At 47.7% G+C, this 12234-nt stretch overlaps 1 protein-coding gene across 10 annotated transcripts in view; it reads left to right on the plus strand.

The window, feature by feature from the left end:
* The first annotated feature begins 6602 nt into the window (after positions 1-6602).
* Positions 6603-12234, plus strand: part of MPP7 (MAGUK p55 scaffold protein 7) — a 264560-nt gene continuing 258928 nt past the window's right edge. For 9 of the 10 annotated variants that reach the window (XR_010599110.1, XR_010599111.1, XM_065586862.1 and 6 more), the window contains exon 1: positions 6603-6741. The gene's annotated coding sequence lies outside the window, so the exon portion shown is untranslated. The remainder of the gene's footprint in view (positions 6742-12234) is intronic. The other variant, XM_042858222.2, reaches the window with a different exon arrangement.

Below are 12234 nucleotides of genomic sequence, written 5' to 3' on the forward strand. Positions count from 1 at the left end.
GATTGGGCCAGAAATGAGGACTTCTGGGTGCGGGAGGGGTCTCTGGACTTAGGCAGTGGGTTGGGATGGAAGAGGGGGCCAGAGCTCCAGCTGGAGGTGTGGCCTGGGATGAGGGATTTGGGGTACAGGAAGGGACTCTGGGCTGGGGGGTGGAGTCGAGGGGCTTGGAGTATGGGAGGGGGCTCCAGGCTGAGACCAGAGTTGGAGCTCTGGGCTGGGGGTGCGGGTTCCAGGGTGGGGCCAGAAAGGAGGGGTTCAGGGTGTGGGAGGGGGCTTTGGGCTGGGGCAGGGGGTTGGGGTGTGTGGGAGGTGTGAGGGCTCCAGCTGGGGATGCAGGCTCTGCTGTGGGGCTGGGGATGAGGGATTTGGGGTGCAGGAGGGGGCTCTGGGGTAGGGCTGAGGGATTCAGCATGCAGGAGGGGGCTCCAGGCAGGTGTGTGGGGCGGTGTGAGGGCGCTAGCTAGAGGTGCAGGCTCTCGGCTCGGGATGAGGGTTTGGGGTGCAGGAGGATGCTCCGGGCTGGGACCGAGAGGTTCAGAGAGTGGGATCAGGGCTGGGGCAGGGGGTTGGGGCACGGGAGGAGGTCAGGGGTGCAGGCTTTGGGCGGTGCTCTCCTGAAGCTGCTCCCGGAAGCAGCAGGCATATCCCCTCTCCGGCTCCTACATTGAGATGTGGCCACGCAGCTCTATGTGCTGCCCCATTTGCAGGCACCACCCCTGCAGCTCTCATTGGCTGCGGTTCCCAGACAATGAGAGCTGCGGGGGTGGCGCTTGCGGGAGGCAGCGTGAGGAGCCCCCTGGCTGCCCCTACACGTAGGAGCCAGAGGGGGACATGCCGCTGCTTCCAGGAGCCATGCGGAGCCATGACATGCCTTAGCCCCGCTGCACTGCCAACCGGACTTTTAACGGCCTGGTCAGTGGTGCTGACTGGAGCCGCCAAGGTCCCTTTTTGAGCAGGCATTCCAGTCAAAAACTGGATACCTGGCAACCCTATTCTCACATCGCCATGCTAGTTCCTGTACTTTTCCACAAGTGAAGCCACAGTCCCTGTGTGAGTTACTCCAGCAGAACCCCAGACCAGAATAACTCACTTCCCCACATTCTCTTACTAGGAGGAGGACCAAGGGCCAGATTTTCTGAAGTAGATGTAGATAGACACCTACTGTGATTTTCACAAGAAACTGAGCAAATTAGGTGCCTAGTTCCCACTCAGATCAATGGGAGTTAGGCATCTAACCTTGTGATAAATGAAGTGGGGGTAGCTCCCCTTTATGGACACCCAGCCAGCCAGCTAGCTATAAAATTCCTCTTTGTAGCTGTTCTCTACTTGCTTTACCTGTAAAGGGTTAACAGCCCACAGGTAAAAGAAAAGGAATTGGGCATCTGACCAAAAGGGCCAATGGGAAGGTAACAGAGGGTCCTGTGGCACCTTTAAGACTAACAGAAGTATTGGGAGCATAGGCTTTCGTGAGTAAGAACCTCACTTCTTCAGAGGCACTCACTTCTTCTTCACTTCTTGCATCTGAAGAAGTGAGGTTCTTACCCACGAAAGCTTATGCTCCCAATACTTCTGTTAGTCTTAAAGGTGCCACAGGACCCTCTGTTGCTTTTTACAGATTCAGACTAACACGGCTACCCCTCTGATAATGGGAAGGTAGAACTTTTTAAAATTGGGGGGGAAAAACTTTCCCTTTGTCTGTTGTTCTCTGGAGGAGGAGACACGGAGCAGCAATGCTATAAACAGGAATGCTGTGTAAGGCTTGAATCAGGTATGAAAATTCATCTGATCATACCTAGAATTAGTTATTTGAACCCCCCCCCCCCAAATATGTAAGTAAATTAGGGATGCTTAGCTAGATGTGATCAGTTTTATTTCTTTATTTTGGCTTGTGGATCTCCTCTTGCTAACCCCAGATGCTTTTGTTTGCTTGCAACCTTTAAACTGAACCCCCAAGAAAGCTATTTTGGATGCTTAATTTTTGTAATTGTTTCTTTTAAGATCTAGCAAAAAGCCTAAGTTCCAGATGTATTTTTTTCCTTTTTATTTTTAATAAAATAATTTACCTTTTTTAAGAACAGGATTGGATTTTTGTTGTCCTAAGAGGTTTATAAATGTTGTTTGATTAGCTGGTAGCCACAGCTAATTTCCTTTGTTTTCTTTCTCAGCTCTTCCCAAGAGGGGGGTGAAAGGGATTGAGGGTACTCCACAGGGAGGAATTCCCAACTGCTCCTTCCTGGGTTCAAAGGGTTTTTTTTTGCATTTGGGGAGTGCCAGAGTTTACCAAGCCAAGGTCAGAGAAAAGCTGTAACGTTGGGAGTGCAATACAAGTCTGGAAAGGCCAGTATTATATTTTTTAAATCCTTGCGGGCCTCCTCCTTCTGCACTTGAAGTGCCAGAGTGGGGATTCAGCCTTGACAAACCTGTTTAGGTACTTTTCAGAATCCTATTAGGTGCTAGATTAGACTCAGTATTGCAATGCCTATCTTTTAGTACTCTGCCATCCAGGGGAAACTACAGCCCAAAGACAGGTACCTAGACTTCTTATACAATGCATGAAGAGAGTTAGGTGCCAGAAATGGACTACACCAAAGCCACCATGCTGAGTGGGGCAATGCCTAGACTAGGCAATAGGAAATGCTGGAGAGAGGGGTGTGGCCTAATCCCTGACCCTCAAAGGAGTTAGGTGCCAAACTCCAGGTGAGAGGGAGGTGTCTATCTCCATTTGGTATTCACAGCTATTGAACCCTCTCCTGGAGGTAGGTGGCTAAGACAGGTCATCCCTTTCTCACAATAGCCCTGTGTTTAGAGCACTCATTCAGTTAAATATTAATTGGTACATGGACATGAGCTTGCCAATGGCAGATTTAATAAACAGCAAGATTAGCAAATGCTGGTTGTTGGTCCACACCCACACCCCAGTCTGCTTCTCCCATCTGCCAGTGACAGACGAACAAAAAGATGGGCCCCAGTGCAGGTTTTTATTGTGGGTCTTCACATGCCAACACATCCCACTTTCAAATAAACTCTCACTTTCTGTAACCCCCCACTCATCCCTGCCTCTGCACCTTTGCTCTGCTCCCCTGTTCTCCCCTCCTCCCGCAGCTCTAGCATTGCCAACTTTCTAATGGTACAAAACTGAACACCCCTTCCCTGCCCCTTTTCCAAGGTCCTGGCTCTGCCCTGCTGCTTCTCAGAGGCCCCGCCCTCACTCGCTCCATCCTCCCTCCCTCTGTCACTTGTTCGCCACCACCCTCTCTCACTTTCACCGGGCTGGGATAGGGGGTTGAGGGCTCTGGGCTGGGGGTGAGGGCTCTGGGTGGGGCCAGAAATGAGGGGTTCACAATGCGGGAGAGGGCTCCGGGCTAGGGAAGGGTTTTGGGATGTGTGTGTGTGGGGGGGCGGTAAGGACTCCGGCTAGGGTGCAGGCTCTGGTGTGGGCTGGGGATGAGGGGTTTGGGGCAAAGGAGGGGGCTCCGGGCTGGGGTAAGCGGTGGGGTACAGGGTGTGTATGAGGGCTCTGGCAGGGGGTGTGGGCTCTGGGGTGGGGCTGAAGATGAGGGGCTTGGGGTGCAGGAGTGGGCTCAGGGCTAGGACAGGGGGTTGGGGTGTGGGGGGGTGCGGGGTCCTGGCAGTGCTTACCATGGCTCCCAGGAGGCAATGGGAGCTGCGAGGGTGGTGCCTGTGTGCGCAAAGGCAGTGCGTGGAGCCTACCTGGCCACCCATGAGTTTATGGGCCACAAGGACACCTGGCAACCCTACCCTACCCAGCTCCATGCCATGCCATGCCATCTGCTCCCCCGAGCCCAGGCCCTGCACCAATGCTGCTGTCGCTAGAGCTATGACCACTGCCTCCACCAACGCCAGAACGCCTGTTGTGGGAGCCTAAGCTGTGAACCACTACTGCTGCTGCCACCAGATATAGAGTCAGAGCCACATGCCGGCTCATGCTACCCCCATTTGAATTTGCCCTGGCAATGGAAGGCAAGGGAAGCTCTGCCTTTGGTGGTCCCACTAATCAGAATTCATGGCAGAGTCACCATTGTGGAGCCTACTCCCCGACCAAATTCAAATGTGGGCAGTGGGGACCAGTTAGGGCGACCAGATGTCCCGATTTTATAGCGACAGTCCCGATATTTGGCGCTTTTTGTTATATAGGTGCCTATTACCCTCCACCCTCTGTCCCGATTTTTCACACTTGCTATCTGGTCACCCTAGGACCAGTGCATTGCTCTTCCTAGAGGTTTCAGTAGGCCATAAACAATGGCAGCAGCCTGCAGCAGGCATATGTTGTGCAGCTGAGCAGCCCTGAGCCCGCAGGGACCGTCCAAGTGCATAGGGCCTTGAACAGCTGCACCAGCTGTTCCTCTGTCCCTGTCAACGCCCCCCTCCACTTGATTCTGGGGTCCCACCCTCACAAGTAACTGAGTCAGTCACCATGGCAAGGAGCCCCCTTGCTGCCTCAGGGCTGATGCATTTGCATGGGTTACATGTGTCTAACACTCTCCTTGGCCATCAGCCTCCATTTTTATAGGGGTCCCAGGGACCCATACCCACCTGTCCTGCAATGACTTTGCAAAATCTCACATCATTTGAGCATGCCCAACAGTGGCTTGTAGTAACAGAAATTTCCTACCCAATACTGCAGGGGTCACAGCCACTAGGATGCTCCAGTGCTAGGATGACCAGATATTCCGATTTTATAGGGACAGCCCTAATAGTTGAAGGTTTGTCTTATATAGGAGCCTATTACCCCCCTAACCCCAATCCTGATTTTTCATCCTTGCTATCTGGTCACCCCATGCAGTGCTGAAGGGGCTGCTGTTGGGAAATGTAGCTTGTTTCCAAAGATTCTTTAGATGAACTTGATAGGAACAAAACCAAATGCCGCGTAGATAAGCAAGTCAACAATGAAGCAGGTCAAAGCAGTCTTCCTACTGAAATAGGTTTGATGTTCCTATCTGTTAAAAGTCACTTTCAAGATTCAGTTTTATCACCTGAGCGATTGCATATGCCTGTACAGATTGGTCCTTGCCAGCCCATTCAAAGTGATAGGCCAGATGGCAGTTTGTAGGGGGCGGGGGGAAAGGAAACTGCCTTTTCCCCCCCCCATCTTTATTTTGCAGAATAAAAAAATGCACCACATGAAGATGTGCATGTGAAGTGGCCTAGCCTACTCATATCTGGAGAGCAACAACTGTGGCATTTACTTGAGCATCAATAAACTACTTGCCATACATAATACAATCTTTGTGCAATTTATCAGTGACACCAAGAGAACGAAATAATTGAGTAAAACGATTACCAATGAACTGTCTTTTAGCATTAGAAACCAGGAGCCAAATACCCCAGTCCTCTTCAGATTTAGACGTCTTCTAGGGTACTGTGTATACCATAAGCTTAAAGGGAAGTTCTACAGATGCTGCAAGCACTAGGCTCTATGGCTTTAACCCACAGCAGGTTTCCATAAACAATTGCACATTTTGAGTAATAGAGAATTTCTTTCTTAGGGATACCAGAAGCTAAAGAGAGCTAATTACTCTAATACTCTACACATAATTGCTTTGTCAATTCCTCACCATCGTGTCCCACCTCAACACCAAGTGGTGGGACCTTCTATCACCTATGGAGGGTGAGAATCCCCGATGGGCCACATCCACACAATATACATACTACCTATATGGTTCTGAGGATGTCACATGAGTCACAGCTGTGTGCTGATCTGGCCGCAAGCAGCTCACAGGTTGAGAACCACTGGGCTAGAGCTTTCCCTCCAGCTCAGCTAAGGTGGAGTGAAAGTACCCTAGAATGAGCCAGCACCTTATGTATGTGTTTATGGAAAAAAGATTGGCTAAATTAGAAGCCCCTGGGGAAAAAAACATTGTGCAAAGCTCCCCCTCAGCTCCAGAGAATAATTAAATTGTAAAAGTGCTGGTTAAATGTGAAATATGGCTTGAAAATAGCTTCTTAGACTAGAAGTGCAGTTAAGGGTAGCTATAAGTACTGAGAACAAGGAGCTGCAGGAAGAAGTAAATATGAATCTCCTCCTATCCAGTTACAAAACAAAATTTGGCAACCTCGATAAAAGAAACACCACCTGACCCAATCTCACGACGGGTTGAAGCTGTAATTTTACGTAAAAGGCCAAGAGATGAGCGTCCAGAAACTGGGAAATAACAAGCAGCGCTTGGTGCTCCCGGGCGAATTTAGTAGTACTTGTCAGCAGCACAGAAGCTAGGGTTTCCCCAGAGTAAGGTTCAGCGAAGCCTGATCCCGGGTTGGGACAAGCCGCCCACCTGACCTATCCCCTCCCATAGCCACTGGCACTGATCCCACCCTCTTAGACGCTGCTTTCCACCTGGCGTCCCGTGGCTGCAGGTGGGCGGGATAAAGTGACTCTAGACAGCCAATCGGAGCACCCCTTTGGTTTACCTTTCCCAGCCAATGAAATGGCTGGCTTTGGTAGGGGAGGGGGGTTAGGAACCAGCTCGCGCCATTCCGCAGCCAACCAGGAGATAGATTCCCCCCGGCGCTACGGGGCTGGGCGCTCCTCCCCCCCCCCCCCCGCCAGTTCCCCGCCCCTGAGGGGAGGAGGCCCTGTCCGGCTCAGCCCCCAGCCATTCGAGGCGCGGCGAGGCGAGGCGGACGGGATGGTAGTTGGCTGGGGTGGGATTCTCAGCTAGAGGAAGCTGGAGCCGCGTCTGTCGCGGGCAGAGTGCGGAGGCCTCGCTGTGCTCAGTGCAGGTGAGAGCCGGAGCTGGAGGCCGAGCCCCGCCGGCCGTTGGGCGCTGCCCTGGTTATTGGGCTGGGGGAGTGATGGCGGGGGTTGGCAAAGGGACTGAGACCCCCCTCCCCCGCGAGGCGTGAGGGTTTGGGGATGCGAGTGGGGGCTCCCTGCGGGCGCCCCCAGCCAATCGGGTCAGGGACCCGTTTTCGGAGGTGGGGGTGGGGACAGGTGCGTGTGTGGGGACAGAGGGAGGGGCTGCCCTGGGGCTGGTGGGGGCTCGGGACCGGGGATGCCCGGAGGGGGTGTGTGGGGGCCGCTGGGGCCGGATGCCCTGCGGAGAAGAGCGGTGTCGAGGGGCCGGGGACGTCTTGGGAAGGAGGTCTGTGCAGGGCTGTTGTGTCTGAGCTGTTTCATAATGACTTCAGGGTTGATCAGGCTCGTTAGACGTTAGTTTTAATTTTTTGTCCTTATGCCCATAGCTCTCTGAGCTGGGATCTCTGGGTGGTGGGAAGGGAAGAGTTCACCTGGCTGAGGAGTTGGGTGTGAAGAGAAGGAGGCTGCCCCTGTATAGGCTTTACATAAGTGGCAGTCAAGGCAGGGGTGCTTTTACAGCAGCAGACCTGTACTGGTGTATGGGAGGCAATCTGTTGCCAAATTTGGGTTTTATTTTTGCTGGTGGATGAATGGGAAGAGTGAATTGTCTCAGTGTGGGCTGGTGGGAGGAGACAGGAGGGACGAGCACCAGGCCCACTTGTCAGGTTGTTGTATCCAGACAGATACAAAAGCCTTGTTTGTCAGGGAGCAGATTCCAAGATGTCACCAGGAATTCAACATTAGTTTGTTGACATGAGAAGGCAGATGTTACAAGGAAATGCTCCTGTTAGTGTTGAGTACATTGAATGTTTTGTTAGCGCAAAGATTAAATGCTGTTCTACACAGCAAAGCTCATTTTATTTTATACAAACTTCTTTTTATGAATGCTTGTTTATCTTTTATTTCCAATGATACTGTTTATTTTAAAGTGCCGTAATATGGGGGGACGGTTGTAATTTGAATACTGCACTAATCTTTGTGCATAATCTATTCATACCTACCTCTTGTATCTCAGATTTTCATCCATAGGTATCAAAGTGCTTTACACAGGAGACCAGTGTCATTTCCCCCATTCTACAGATGAGGGAACTTAAGATACTGGGAGGTGAAGTGAGTTGCCCAAGCTCACCCAGCAGGCCAGTGGTAGAGTCAGGAATAGAGCCCAGGTCTCCTGGGTTCCAATCCAGTGCTCTCGCTACTAGATTGCATTGCCTCTCCATGGTGTATAAACTATACATTTTACTTGATGGGTCAAAATGTAAGGGGAGAAGTTTGCTTAACTATGAATAGTGCTGCAGCCATTTCTTGTTTTAAAATGTAAGGCACCATTGGGAATAGTTAAGGAGAATTAATTTATAAGAAGTAATGGATGTGAATAAATCATTGAGTAACATCAGACTACATAGCTAAACCCAGGAGACCTATTAACTTTAATTTATAGGGCATTGGAACCATGAGGTATTTCTATGAATTGCTTAAAAATAGCTTAATTCACTTCTGTGAAACAAACTCCTTATGGATAAAATATGTGGACATTAATAAAACATACAGCAGGCAAGTCTTGACAGAGTTTATAAATAAGATTATTCACTTGCTCAATTGTGTGCAAAGAGCACAAATTGTGTTTACTGTGAGAGTTGGAAAGGGTGGCTGGCAGACCCAACTTTAATTTTCTATGTTCTCTTTCCTGAAAACATAATTCTACCTTTATTTTAGTTTATAGTCATAACAAAGCATCTCCCTACATTTCCAGGCTACTCTTAGGTCAAGCCATAGACTTCTTTAATAGTTCATTTCCTCACTGTTTATTCTAAAATGTTTGGGGAAACTTGAACGGCAGTAAGTATTTTTCTGTCTGGAAAACTTACCGCCTTGGACACATCTACTGACTTCACCATATTCTGATAATGGAGAAAATCAAATATTTTACAAGCCCGTTTAAAAATAAAACCCCTTTCCTCAACAAGTAGATTTTTTCCAAGTTCAATAAATGTATGTAATCTGCTTGGTGGTCTTCTTTAATTTACATTTTTTTAATCCAATTTTCAATTAAATATTTTAATAATTGATTAAAATCCATTGGAACACTTCACTAAACTCTTAATTACTTTGCTCATTTTGTAGTATTTAACAAATAGAACAACAGTTCTTGGAAAGCTCAACTGCTCAAAGTTTTAAATGTCATTTAGTGAGATTTGTGGTTTTATCTTCTAACCTGGTTATCTTGGTAAATGAAGGACCTCCTATCAGAAGGATTTACTTACTGATATAGCAGCAGGTTGAATAGAAATATTTGCTGACTATGTGTCACTTTTAAACTAAGTACAGTAGTTAGAATTTTTGGGGTACATGCAATATAAAGTCATCTGCAATGTTGCTTTTTGTGCATTGATTTTTTTATCTGTTGCTTGTCACATTTGTAGAAGTATTTAGTCATAAATGAAATCTTGTCTGAAATAAAGTAAAATTTGCTTGTTTTGTTGGCTCAAATTGTCAGAAAGGACACAATCTCCCATTTTACTGTACTTGGGAATTAATTTTAGCATTGAGCTAAATGATCCTAGTAGAATTGTGCAAAGCCTGCCTTCATTCAGAATGGTTAACTATATGCTCCCAATACAGATTCAGACTAACACGGCTACCCCTCTGATACTTTATACCATGTTTGTAGTCTCCAGAAGTTGTCTTAAAGCAACACTTGATTTAAGGCCCTTCACTTTAAGTTTTAATAAAAGAGTTGGTTTTCATTGTTGTTGACATTTCAGTTAAAACTTTTACTCTGATTTAACTTTTCCCTGTTGTGTTCATAAGACAAACATAGCACTGGTGTGGAGTTGAGAATGAGAGTGAAATTGGACTAACCAATCTGATCAGAATGAAAATATGTAATCCGCCAATATAGAGAAAAGTAAATTAGATTTATTTGAGTCCAAGGTGGACATGTGTTCTTTTTTTAAAATAAAAGTTTGCTTCATATGTACAGGTATAGATGGAAAAAATAAAGCACTTTAAGGACATAATGCTAATTCTGGAAACTAGTATATTCATACTATTCAAGTGTCAAATGTAGGTACTGGTAATTGGTATTTCAGAAGGACACAGTGTATGAAAGCGGCAACTCCTCCTCAGCATTGTGCTTGTAAGAACCAGCACACTCCTCTTTCCTGAGTGCCTGGGGGAGGGTGCTGGCACTGTCCCTGGAATCTGCTGAGATACCCATCTCTTCTCTTGGCCCTGGCAATTCATTAGTTGTTTCAGTTTTAGACAATATTTTTTTCAATATCTAATCTCTCCCTCCTTTTCTGCTCCCTCCCCACTTGATTGAAAAACACCCAGTGCCCTCTCCCCCCAGAGTCACTGACTGGCCTGTTGGGAGGAGTGAGCAGCTGGGAACTGTGGGCTCAAGAGGAGGCCCCATAATTCAGGGAGAGGGCAGCCTTCCTCTGCACAAAGCTCGCTATATTACAGACCTTTGGAAGTATAGCAGGTACTGTTATAATTTGTTCAGAGCAGTCTGTATTTGTTTTATTGGAGTATCTTTTTCTTTTCTTTGAAAGTTGCTTCAGTGAATTCATTGTGGGATTTTATGTCACTGGCTTCAGCCAGGCACATTCTGTGTAGCAGCCATGCAAACTTGTACTGGCACAGCAGCAGGAACTTATTCCTGAGTCCTGACCTGTAGTACATGTGCTGTTCCTGCTCTATGCCTCTTAAAAAGAGGTTGCTGTGTAAATGACTGGTCTCTGGCTTGGTCGAGGGTGGTCAGGTAGTGGTTGCATTCAGTAGGGGAGGTTTTTGGGGTGAGTGCTTGTTGTGAGAAGAGCTGCTCCTGCTGCAGCAGAGTTCAGGATCTCAACAGGACAGGTATCTCCAGCTGTGGAACATCTCTCTTGCATGTTTATGAGCCAGGCCAGATGAGAGCCCATAGGTGCTGAAATTAGAGGTGGGGGGTGGGTGCTACTGCACCCCCTGTCTTATAATGGAAATCACTTCATACAGGGTTTACAGTTTGGCTCTCAACACCCCTACTATAAAAATTGTTCCAGCACCCCTGAGAGAGCCAGAGCAGGTTGAACATTTTCCTACTTCTCTTAGCAGCTCTGCAGGTACCAGAACATGGGATTGGTTTTGGTGAAGATTAGCAGTGTCCCAGGCTGGCACCACTTCCTATAAATTACCTCCAAACACTCGTTTTTAATTCACTGTGCCTCAGTTGCACTAGCTATGTCAGGACTCTTTCCTTACTTCCCCAGTTGCTACTCTAGCCTTTTGAGGTATAGTTTTCGGATCCACTCTTCTTCCCACGTGGAGCAGAGAAGCTTGGTGCCACAAAGGTTCTCTATTCCTAGAAGCAGGGTTTATTTGCTGTGCTAACCTAATTTGGCCTTTCCTATTCTAGAGAATTTTGGTGTTGCACTCACTACCACATGAAATACATTGTATGTCAATACTGCTTACAGTGGTACATAGATGTTCATATTGCTGTTGATATGGCATTTCCTTGGAGCAAGGCTAGGCACTGTTGCCTTTCATTGACACTGCATCATTGCAGTATCAGTACAGACAACCAGCACTGGTATAAGAGCTGTATCAATACAATTAGGCTTCCCAGTGCAATGCTCCTGCCAGCCCAGAACATTAGCTCAGTCACCATTTAAATTGGGTGCATGCAGTTCTGAGAGTAGTTGAGGTTGTATTCTGTGGCTTCAGCTCGGTCCATTTCTCTCTCCATGGCTGCTCTCAGTTGCTTCACCTCCAGAGCAGCATAAAAGGATGCAAGAATAGAATTAAAAATAAGGCCTTATTTAGGACTTAAAAAAAATTCCCCTAAGGGATTAATCTGGAAAACAAGGGACAAAAATCAAAGGCCGGTTAGCAGACACATGGCCACATACAAGCAAGCACTACTCTCTCTGTATTTGTTTTATTGGAGTATCTTTTTTCTTTTCTTTTAAAGTTGCTTCAGTGAATTCATTGTGGGATTTTATGTCACTGGCTTCCGCCAAGCATATTCTGTGCAGCAGCCCCAGCACTATAAAAAACCCACCTCCATGAGCTCCCAGCGCTGGTGCACTGTTTACACTGTCACTTTACAGCACTGAAACTTGCAGTGCTCAGGTGGGTGTTTTTTCACACCCCTGAGCGAGAAAGTTGCAGCGCTGTAAAGAGCCAGTATAGACAAGCCCTAAGGAGTCCATCTCCCTCATCAGCATCTCCCATGCTCTTTATATCTTAAAAAGAGAACATAGAATAAGATCACTAGCTGAGAGGTACAGAAAAGCTGATTTGGTGCTCTCCAAGTAAATCCACTTCCACTTAGCACTTCATTATCCACGTGTCCTATCCCTCCAGCCCCTGAGAAGAGGTACATCCTGCAGGGTCCATATTGCATAGCATGGTGTGTGGTGTTTTTTTTT

The sequence above is a fragment of the Chrysemys picta genome, chromosome 2, assembly GCF_011386835.1.
Source record: "Chrysemys picta bellii isolate R12L10 chromosome 2, ASM1138683v2, whole genome shotgun sequence".
In the NCBI taxonomy this organism is placed as follows: domain Eukaryota; kingdom Metazoa; phylum Chordata; order Testudines; family Emydidae; genus Chrysemys; species Chrysemys picta.